The following is a 12,031-nucleotide window of genomic DNA, read 5'->3' on the forward strand; positions in this document are numbered from 1 at the left end:
ACATTCTTACCGTAGCCGGAGACAGTGCCATGGCTGGAAGTTGAAGTTAGCTTGGCTAATCGATTTGACGTGGCTTCTAGTTCTAGCCCCGCCTCGTGAGCTCTCGTGGGTTCCCGGGATAATCCGAACACTTGACAGACTGCATGCGCGTTCATGTGTTTTGAAGGCGTGGCTTTGAGGGGAGGGCTGAAGGGAGAGGCGGGCTGTGTATTTTCAAAAATATAGCACACAGGAACCGTTTTTCAAAGATCTCCTACTCTACCTTTAATCTAGATTAATCTACATCAAAATGGCTCATTCAGAATAGGCACGCTAGCGAAATAATGCCAAAAAAAACCTTGGGGTTTCTTAAGACAGATGGTGCATTAGACCAGAGCTCATCTTTTTTTCCAAAATGCATCTCATCTTCAAAAAATGGTCATGTTGATACTTGGAGATGAAAAAATCACAGCAATATGTGTAAAGTGTGTCCAATATGTTAGGAAGCATTACAGTTATAAGATACTGAAATTTCAAAATGAACAGCGCTATAAGTTGTAGAGGCAAATACAGATAAATCTATCAAACATTTAGGCTATTTAAACAATATTACCTCAACAATTCAGCATTTCTAATGGGCAGAGAGAGAGAGAGAGAGAGAGAGAGAGAGAGAATCTGCCACTGACTGTTAAAAGGAGCAGCGGCTCCTTTAAGAGAGGGAGGAGCTCTGCGCGTAGTAGGCACAGCAGCCCTCAGCAGAGCCAGGCTACTGGATATGCTAGAACCTACAGCACTGGCACACGGCGATTTGACAGTTGTTCTCAGAGTTAGAATGCCAGATGAGTTACAACTCGACATGAATTCAGTTTGCAAAAAAAAAAAAGTCAAGCGCGACAACCGCGAGGTTTATTACCGTCGGACATGAGAATAGGCCTATCTCACTGAATCTCAAATGTGCGCGATTGCAACACAAACATTCAGCGAGAGTAGATATTGACAGTTTCAGTTTGACAATCTTGAAAATGCATAGGACTATCACACGGAATGTTTTGCAATTATAGCACAGGCAAGATTTCTGGAAGTTGTTTATGTATTCTATGCAATGCGTGAGGAAATGTAGGCTATGTCGGGCTGGTACTCACACACAATAATGTCTCTCTATGCTTCACCTCAAACAATAACGTCTCTTTAGTCTACCACTTATGAAAAAGCACTCAAACAACAACTACCACGGCAGAGGGATTAATGTTTTCAGCATGCAAACACTTCATATTTAGTAGGTCTGCTGAAACAACAGGTGGAGAGAGGAGAAGCGACTGGAGCGCAGTCTAAAAGCGTCTGTCAATTAAACGCTATGGTGACGTGCATACCCAAACTCCAAACCTATATTTTGAGAATAGATTAACGTGCGATATTTTCTTTATCGCGCGACAAGAGTCTCACATTATCGCAGCACGTTAACGCCGATAACGGCCCACCACTAAGTAGAACACAAGCAGTACAACCACACTTTACTATTTGAAACAAGAGTCCTATGAAGAGAATAGCTCAAAGTTTTAATGCTATATAGATCTGTAATGCACATGTTTATTTTCTTTAACCCCTTAGCGCAGCACTATGGCTCTCTGTAATGTCATAGCAACACTGAGCGTGTTCCATTCTCCACACTGTGCACTGTGTACGGTGATACAGTTGCCTGATTTTCATAGACTTCAGATCACTACTGCGATTCTGGTCTGACCAGGACTATAACGATTAGCATTTCCATACAGGAAGAACTTTTTTTCCATGGCCTGGTTAACCCGCCCCCCTTGGCTTGCTACTGGTTGAGGGATGTGCCAAAGGTTAAACCAAACATTTCTTAGAACGTCTCTGTTTAAACCACGTCACTGCCTTGAACTTGCCTCTACCCAGGACGGTTGGAAATTCTCAGTTGATTGGTTCCAAAGTGGGGGGAGTTCCCGCTGTAGCGGGATTGCGCTAGCTCTTGGCCCTACGGTGTGTAGCTGAGCCTAAGACGTTGCATCACCAGTAGAGCAGAGCCCTGCTAGTGATACAGTGCACTTTCCACCCTCAACTTAACGGCTAAATTTGAGGGTGAAGTGCAGGTCCAATTCATGTTCTGTCTGATACACTTCACGGAAATGACGGTTGTCGGGTGTCATCAGAGTTTACCAACCGTCAATATACAATTCATCACGGAAGACACTGTTCCTTATGTTGACACTTTTTTTTAAGTTACCCCTTTCTCTTATATGCATGGCTATTGTCTTTGGAATCAAAACTATGCTGTCATCACAGAGATTAGGCAGTTTGATGATATGACACTCAACCAGAGAGGAAACTACGTAACAAACATGGTGGCCGTTGAGTGCGAAAAGTGTACATAACTCCACACTTCAAAAAACGGCCGGTTTGAGGGCGTTATCCGGGTAGTTTACAGTACACTTCACCGCCGCGATTAGAAATGGAACCGCCCTGCGTACCCAAACACAGTGCGGGAAGGGCGGAAAGTACGAACATTGGAGCATAATGTTCTTATGACGTAGTTAAGCATTTTCAGCAAGTGAATGGGTCGCCGGCAACCCCTGCTGCAGTAAAAGGCTACGCTCTTTAACCCTATCCAGACCGGGGGGGGGGGGGGGCTAAAAGTGCCCGCACCAACTTTGATGTCGTATAACTCCTGAATGACTACAGCTATGACTACAAAACTTTGTGACTTTTCCTAAAATGAAGTTGGCTACAATGTGATACCAAAAGATTAGGTTTATCATTTGTGTTGTTGCCATGGCAACGGTTTTCTGACAGGTACGCCTGACCAAAAATCACTAATCTAAGCCTCATCATCACCACCTTTCATATTTTTTTACATTTTCATTATCATCAGACACCCTTGTGAACATTTGAAGTGGTCTGATGCACATAATAACCAAAATTGATGTGCATTACCCAAGTTAAATGGAAAATACATTAAGATGACGTTTTGGGCTATAAAATCAGGAAATTACGTCATAATGACGTCATAATATCCAATAATGACACCAAACTGATGTCATTCATAGATCTTTGGCTGAAGATCATCCCCTCCAAGTTTGGTGGTCATACGCCATTCGGTTCCTAAGTTATGAGGGTGGGGGTGTCAAAAGAGCATTTCACAATGTTTTACTTATTGAATGAGGCAATTTGTCCCAAATGTCTAGAAGTACACCCTGTATTTTCCTTTGGACAGATTTTATCCTGATATGACAGACAGATTTTAGCCTGCATAAACAATGTAAAAGTCATTGAAAGTTTCTGACACACTGACAATTATCAACAACTATTCATTCATATACAGGTACATATTTTGCATTGAGCAAGGTTGGGCAGTTGCCCAAGGGCCTCGTCATTGCATTGCGATATTTTTTTTCCTGCGTAGAGTAAACTGGTCCACTTCAGAAAGACTAGGCCAGGGATGACTGGAGCACTCAGATACTTTTTAGTATTTTATTGCGGTGAAAACATAATGACTGACGTTTCGACGCTGTGTGCGTCTAAGACGCACACAGCGTCGAAACGTCGGACTCTGAAGAAGACGCACACAGCGTCGAAACGTCAGTCATTATGTTTTCACCGCAATAAAATACTAAAAAGTATCTGAGTGCTCCAGTCATCCCTGGCCTAGTCTTTCTGAAGTGGACCAGTTTACTCTACATTGTATACCGTCCTGGACTGGACGCACCAAGAAGGTTAGAGCGCAAGTGACTTCCCATTTATTTGTTTTCCTGCATTTATACATCATCAATTATCAGAGGGGCCTCAGATTTCCTGAAACCACCACTGTACAGTTATTAGTTGTCTGTAAGCATGCAGAGAAAACACCTCTGATTAGTACGCCAAAGTAAAGACATCTTACCCTTCTGTCAGTTGCTAAGGAAATTGATCAAATGTACTTGGAGACAGAGGAGTATTCAGTCATGCATCCAAGTAGCCTACTACCAAGCACTGCTAAGCTGAACTTCGACTGAACTAATTTTTGGCTAGCATAAAACATAGTCGCGTAGTCGAATAGGCCATTCAATTAACTAGATGTGATGTGATAATGAGTCAATCACGCACTGAGAAAAGTACTTAAAATATGTTAAATACTGTAAGGGAAACATTTTATAGATGTATGATGTCCATTATGTCTTGAGGTTATATTAAATATTCAAGTTATTTTGTTTCAGACACGTCAAAGTTTGTTATCTTTTACCTGACATGTTTCGACTGCGAAACTCACATGGATGTTGAAGTGTGACGTGCTTTACAAACAGCTGATGTTGTGGAGGTGTGGATGAAATTTAGAGAGACCACTTACTTACTCTATCATTGAGAGAGACACCTATTACTCAAGTACGTGTGGGATTTGATCCTACAACCCCCAGATACAAAGACCAACTCTGCCATGTCAGCAAAAAAAATCTTTATTTGTTTGATTTCTGAGAAACAGAAGTGAAAGACTTATGATAAGCAGTTAATATAGCATCAGTGTTAAAGGTTTACAAGTTATATTAACACAATTACATATTATCTTAGTCACAAAAATATATGAAATTGTAATTAGTTTGAGATACAACAGGAAACGTGTGATGAATAGAGTATATTTAGTGGTGTTGATATTACACAGTGTAGCTTTAAGCACTAACCCATTTTGTCCTATGCCCTTTTTGGGAAAAGGTGCCCTCTCCCTATTAAAGCCTAAACATCTCAGCCTCCGAAGCACATAAAAACATGAAATAAGTTGCATTTAAAAGCTAGCACCTTCATTTTGCACTAGAATGTGTTCATTAAGCTCTAGCATACCAACATTTTCAATCAGACAGCACAAATTTGAGGAATCTGCATGCAGCGTACATGTCGCTGCAGGACTTAATGGGCCACGGAGTCTGAACAGGTTGGGTATTGATCACAGTAGTTGCCTTTTGCTGCATTTTACGATGCTGGATCTCACGGGCAACCTGGCACATGGAACACACGCCGCACCAGAACACAGTGCAGCAATCACCACAGAGAGAACCCTAAATTGGTTGGAGAAAATGGATAACACACACACACACACACACACACACACACACACACACACACACACACACACACACACACACACACACACACACACACACACACACACACACACACACACAAACACACACCTGTCAGTCTGAACCCCCAAAAGTTATAGCAATTATTTAGCCCACACACCACACACAACAGAAACACATGACAATATTATGCATCCAGGTTTAAATAAGACAATTGTTTTCTGTCAATAGAAATCCTTCATAAAAAACATCCACGTGATTTAACATAGTCACGTGGCCTTACAGTCAAACAACATCAATGACAGGAAGCCAAAGAGAGTAGATAAGAGAGAGGTTCCATTGGCCCATTGTTTCCGGGTTCTATTATTGCAAGGGGGAGGGGGGTGAAATCCCCCTTTAGGCAGACCTAGGCAGACCTAAGGACTGTTCTATTCAATGCTAGGAGTATTATGACACGCCCCTTTAGGCAGACCGGAACCTGGTCATGTTAGGTGCCCATAGCAACCTATTACACTGGCATATCTCTATATACTTAAAGAATCTCTGATGAAGCTGCGGGTGTTTTTAGTCGATTATGTACCTGTATCCCGTACTGCTTCCTGACTCCGTAGCGCAGGGCCAGGTGGACAGGGGAGAGAGCCCCACAATCAAAGCAACACAGCCATTCGTTTTCATTGAAGTCCTCGAGAGTCTCGCTGGACAAGCAAGGGTAACACCAAAATCCATAGCAGCCTGGAGGCACAGACGCACAGAGACACACAGAGAGACAAGCAAATCAGGGCTTGACATTAACTTTTTCACTTACCAGCCGCTGTGGCTAGTGATTTTCCAGAGTCACTAGCCATCCAGCTATTCTACTAGCCACACTTTTTTTTAAATCATGACGCTGACTATACATCTAACCTCAGAAGATGAGGTGCTTAAAGCAAGAAGATTAGAACATGGGTTTCAACATGGAAATAAAACAAACAAATAGAAACTGAGTAACTGAGCTTTTAATACATTGATACACAAGGGGCAAAGTGCAGAATATACGCTATTCTGATATGTCATACCATAGAATAAGCTACCTGCCAAATTGGCTAGTGGCTAGTGACACTGAACTTGTTACCAGCCACAGCCAAGTTTTACCAGCATTTGGCCAGTTGGCAAGTGCCAGTGTCAAGCCCTGAAGCAGACACAACGCTCAGTCATTCAAGACGCCTTACAATAATATTGTCAGAACTACTTTGTATCAGTTTGATAGCCAGGGGAATTAACTTTACCAGAACATGGACATGGTGGTAATCTATAAATAAATAATGAGACTTAATTTGTGAGTGCGGATTTTTCTTCTTTCAGTTGATACCTTTTATCGCACACCCAAAGACATTCACTTTTTCCAAGAGGTTGAGCGCGTCCTCTGACAAAAAAAAGAATTAACTTTACCAACCTTCCATAACTGCACACTAACTGCACTAACCTGTTGGGTACAACAACGGAGAACAGTCTTGACTGGGAGTACCTAGAGCGACTGGATGAGCGCAGCACAAGCCGTCTGGCTCTGCCATCCAGTCGCTCTAGGTATTTCAAAGACCAGAGGGCATGAAACCACATAAAACTCACACAGTAGAAGTTGATTCCCACTCCACTCTGCAGTCATAGTTTGGTTATTACTCATTTACAAACATTTGTAAATGCTTTGTTAAATGTTACTTGTTGTTAAATCTTAATAAAGTGTGTATAAAGCTGTGAATAGGACGTTATTATAAAGTGTTACCGTTTATTTTATCTTATTATATGGTGTGACGTCATCGGTCGAATGCTCCATTCATTTCAACGGGGCTCCCCAACGTTCGCACGTCTGTAATTTTTCGATAACGGACGGGTTGGTCTATAACAGACCGCTGTCAATAGCAACAAGACTTTTCACTGCTAAAGCGACTTTTCAACAAGACTCTAATCAGCTGCTGTGATAGACAACACGTGTTGTCCTGGCTACCTAGCTGTTGCCTAGCGGTGTTCCACAACGGCACTGTTTTGTTTTGCGCAGCAACAATCTTAACATTAAATAGGCCTAAAGAAATGTCCCCGCCATGTGCGAATCATTTAAGTATATCCATATAATAAGCGGGTTAACTTTCGGCGAGTCGGTCGCTTTGTGGAATAGCAGCACTTCAGAGAGAACAAGACCCCTCCGCTCCGCGTCAGGGTCTAAAGATTCTCTCTGTCGTGCTGCTATTCCACGGTAGCGACCTTCTCGCCGAACGTTAACCCTTACTTAAAAACCTCTTTGAGGTTCCTTGGAGAACTTATTTCGGAACCCCTGTTTTGCGCTTGTGAAAGAACAAGATTTAGGAAAGGAAACAACTTTAAGGTTCTTCAGAAAACATTCAGGGTTTCTCAGAGAACCTTTGGTCTCCCACGTGATCCAACTTTCGGGAACTTTGAAAACAAAAAATAAATTCCACAACACAATTTTAAATTTAACCTAAAAGTTCTGGGAAGAATCCTAGAATCTTAACCCGTTAAGACACCGCGTTATAAATGTGCTATTACCAGAATGGCTTATAGGCCTTGTGTTATGTCATAGTATTGTAGTACTATGGTTGTTAACTTATCAATGACTATTACAGCGTGCCACTGGAGGTGCGGTGTGCATTAAGGGGCTACGTGTCCTTATAGAGCCTAGATTCTTCAAAAATGACAATATGGTCACTCAAGGAACCTTTGGGTTCTCTGGGGTTCTTTATCCACATTGGAAGCCTGAAGGTTCTTTAGGGAGCTTTTCGTTTTTGCAGTGTAAAACCTGTTTGCTCCACTCACATATATCCATGTCGTCGAAGCAGTCAAAGATCTCTGAGCTCCACATGTCGTTTGACATCAAAGGCTGCATCACTGTCATGGTTGTCGTCATGGTTGTCACGTCCTGGTCTGAACCTCAACGTGAAAACTGAAACACATAGATATACCTATACTGTACATATCAAACTTCAAGAAAGTCCTTGTGCACAAGCCTTCAGTTAGGACTTATAGAGGTTGTGCTGCTCTGTGCAAGTCAATGGTTAAAGTAGACAGGTGCGCACTGGTGTGCATAGATGCGTATTGAAGTAGAAAACGCAGACAACCACATAATGCCATTTGAGACAAGTGTGCTTCTATGAAGAGACACCCGAAATAGTCTTGCAGCAATATACATACGTTGATCTGTAGTGCAAATGTTTATTTTGGTTGTTTATTGTTTGTTTGCGTGGGTTGGTGGGGTGGGTTGTATAGGGTGGGGGTGGCGTAGCACCAGTAAGAAACGAAAACTACTTTCACCCCTGGTGCCAGTTACAGCTAAAACAGACAGAACAGAGAGAGCCAGGAGTCGCAGGATGTGGTTTTCACTGTTAAAGCTGAGCAATCTTTGGAACACACATTTGAAAGCCGTGCCCCTCCAGTCACTGTAGCACCATGATACAGTATGCACACGTGACTGGATTTTCAAATCCGAGTCAGATGTCTGAGTTCCTTTTTTCAAATGATTTTATGTGACATTCTCAGTTTATATATATATATGTAAACCAATACATGTTATGTTATGGAATTATGTTCCATATAAACCGCACCACATTCTTCAATAAATAAATTTAAAAAAAACAGAGAGGATAACACAATAAAACTCGGAAGCTTATTTCCATTGTGGTCCTTTGATGTTAAATGGCAAGAGTGGCACTGGGACAAAACTAAAACTATAACACAACATTACATATATAACATACATGGCCATAGCCAGGAGTTTGAAATAAGGTAGGTTTATAGTGCACGTGCAGCGCGCCGAATTCTTTTTAGAGGTGCACTGTGTAGGATCCCCTTTTTCCTGTATGAAAAGTGAAATTTTCCCAGTCATAATGAATATTTAGAACTTGATGGTGGTGCAAAGTATTCATGAAAAAGCTAACATTTGTCAATGGACAACATCAAAAGTTTGAACGAAAAACATCTGAGCGCCCAAATTCAGTGTGACTATCTATGACTTATGCTAGACCCAGTCTCTGTGGACCTTACGCCTCTAAGAATCCTAGGCCCAACCAGTGGCGTAGTCTACGTAGAACGCAGGTATACGCAGTATACCCACTTCTAAATTTCAGGGATTTCAGTATACCCACTTAAAATTGATTGATCCATTAATTTGAAAGGCACAAATATATACAGTATACCCACTTCAAAAAAGGATCCCATATACAGTATACCCACCATAAAAGAATAGACTACACCACTGGGCCCAACCTATGTGGACCTTATGGCTCTACAATCCATATGTCTTCTGCCTCTATCTTCTTGCTGTCTCTGTCTCTCCTCTCTATTTCTCATTTTAAATCCATCTCTAACAATTATGTTTTTTCTCATTTGTTATGTTATGATACTGTGCTATATAAATGCAATTATTATTATTATTATTATTATTATTATTATTATTATTATTATTATTATTATTAAAGTATGAGAGTGAAACTGAGGCTACGTGTATGTCTCAGATAGTGCACTTTTGCACTGCGGGCACCGTTTCAGCGTGTAAATACTGCTAATATTGAGGTCTGTGCTTTCCAGATGCTGCCATCTGGACGTAGACTTAAAGGGACACTGTGTGAGATTTTTAGTTGTTTATTTCCAGAATTCATGCTTCCCATTCATGAATGTTACCTTTTTTATGAATACTGTACATCAGCTGTACAAGGTATGGAGAAATATCTACACACTTTAAACACTCATTTTATTTTACTGTATATACAGAAGGACAACATAGGCTATATTAAAGAGCACAATTTGTCAACGCTCATTTTTTTTTCTTTAAGAGACCATGAACTGTCCTACACATTGACACAAGGAACACATATTGTACATAGTATACGCACCTTGGCAATTCAGCAGACGTCTTGTGTCTGTCTGCCCTGATGGCAATGCCCTCAGTGGTTGAACTGGTAAAGGAAAGTACTTTGTATAACACGATACGATACGATTTGACTTTATTATCAGTTTACACTGAAAATCTTTTTGCGTCCCTGAGCAACACTTAAGACATCTTAAAACTTTTGCCCACGTCTGTCTGTTTCTATGGAAATGTAAACGAATGCTTGTATGTGGTAAATACTTATTGGCACAGCAGGATGTGGTTTTAAGTGCGTTCCAATATGTGACCTTGCGTCCTCCACTTGTGCTTGTGGCCTCGCACCAAGAAGTAATACATCACGATGGCATCACTGACTGCAGCATTATATTTCAATGCAAAAGCTCGACTATAAAGTCATTTTCTCATTTGCAAACTGGATGGTGAATGAAAAACAGTCCCCCAAAAGTTGTTGTGGCTAGGCTGACAGCTGGGAAACTTTATTGTTTTCTCCACAGAGGCAGGGCCAGGAGACGGGGTGCACAAGCACAAGTGGAGGACGCAAGGTCACATATTGGAATGCACTCTCAGACTGGCTCCAGTTGCACGATGGGTACATGCACACCTTGGGTACCTTACAGTATGTGCAGGAAACTGCAACCACTGCCTCACTAACCACACTGGGTGGTGTCGATAGAGTGTTCTCGAGGAAAACAATAGCCTACAGTGGAAACTATTAGACGTGAAAAGACCTTTGTGAAATTTAGTCACTCATACAGTTATATCAGAGAGAGTAGATAAGAGAGAGGTTCCATTGGCCCATTGTTTCCGGGTTCTATTGTTGCAAGGGGGAGGGGGGAAATCCCCCTTTAGGCAGACCTAGGCAGACCTAAGGGCTGTTCTATTCATTCTAGGAGCATTATGACACGCCCCTTTAGGCAGACCGGAACCTGGTCACGTTAGGTGCCCATAGAAACCTATTATGTTGGCATATCTCTATACTTAAAGAATCTCTGGTTATATCATGAACCAAAGAGAATTCATATACACTGTGGAAAGGCCTGATCACACTACAGCCACTAGAGTAACACTTACAGAAGACTCAAAACAGGTGATGTTTTAGCAGTGTACCCTGTGTGGAATTCAAATTAATTTTCACATTTAGAGTTGTCACCACTCTCTGGATCCTGAAACCACAACAAACAACCTTGTTGCTCATTGGACCAGCAGGATGTGGTTTTACGTGAGCGCTAGACTGGCTCCAGTTGCATGATGGGTAGCCTACATGCACACCTTGGGTACCGTAGGCTACAGTATGTGCAGGAAACTGCAAACTCTGCCTCACTATCCACACTAACACACACCGCTCACAATAAGCGCACTAACCCTAGAATTTCTAGGGTTAGTGCGCTTAGGATTGTGAGTGACTGAAGTGTCTTTGGCACACGAAATGTAGGCTACAGAATTCCCCCTTCGCGATTTCAGTGTAACATTTTTGTGAAAGAGATGTCCAACTGCATTACAAAAAACCCGTCTCAATGAAGACGCATTGTCTTAGTGTCCGTGTCCGTGTTGAAAAAAAAAAAAACACCCTGTCCCCTTGTTTTAGACTGAATGAAGTGTTATTCATTTGATATCTTGTGACGTCAAGTTTCATGGGGAAAAAACCATCCCCCCCTCTCTGTTTTTTTGACAAATCGCACGCTGCACACCACATTGCTTACATGCACGGTGCGAAGCCCATGCAGTTATTATTTCGCACCACATTGCTTACATCCACGCACGGTGCGAAGCCCATGTAGTTATTATTTCACACCACATTGCTGACATGCACGATGCTGACTCTGGCAGTGCGGCCAGAAGCAGACTGGCATCAGGTTAAGTATCACATTTAGCATCACATGTACCGACACATCACATGTAGCATTACATCACATGTAGCATCACATGTACCTACACATCACATGTAGCATCACATGTGTAACATTTAGTTATTTATCGTTTTTTACAGTATTTTCTGATAGGGGATGTGCAATATGTTTGGTTTGTAATTATTTCTTTTGGACAAATGTTTGATGTCTGGTAGGACCAAGATAAAGAACTACAGTATACTAACGGCAGCTGTCTGTTTACATGTTAA

This window comes from Engraulis encrasicolus, chromosome 7 (assembly GCF_034702125.1).
Source record: "Engraulis encrasicolus isolate BLACKSEA-1 chromosome 7, IST_EnEncr_1.0, whole genome shotgun sequence".
Taxonomy (NCBI): domain Eukaryota; kingdom Metazoa; phylum Chordata; class Actinopteri; order Clupeiformes; family Engraulidae; genus Engraulis; species Engraulis encrasicolus.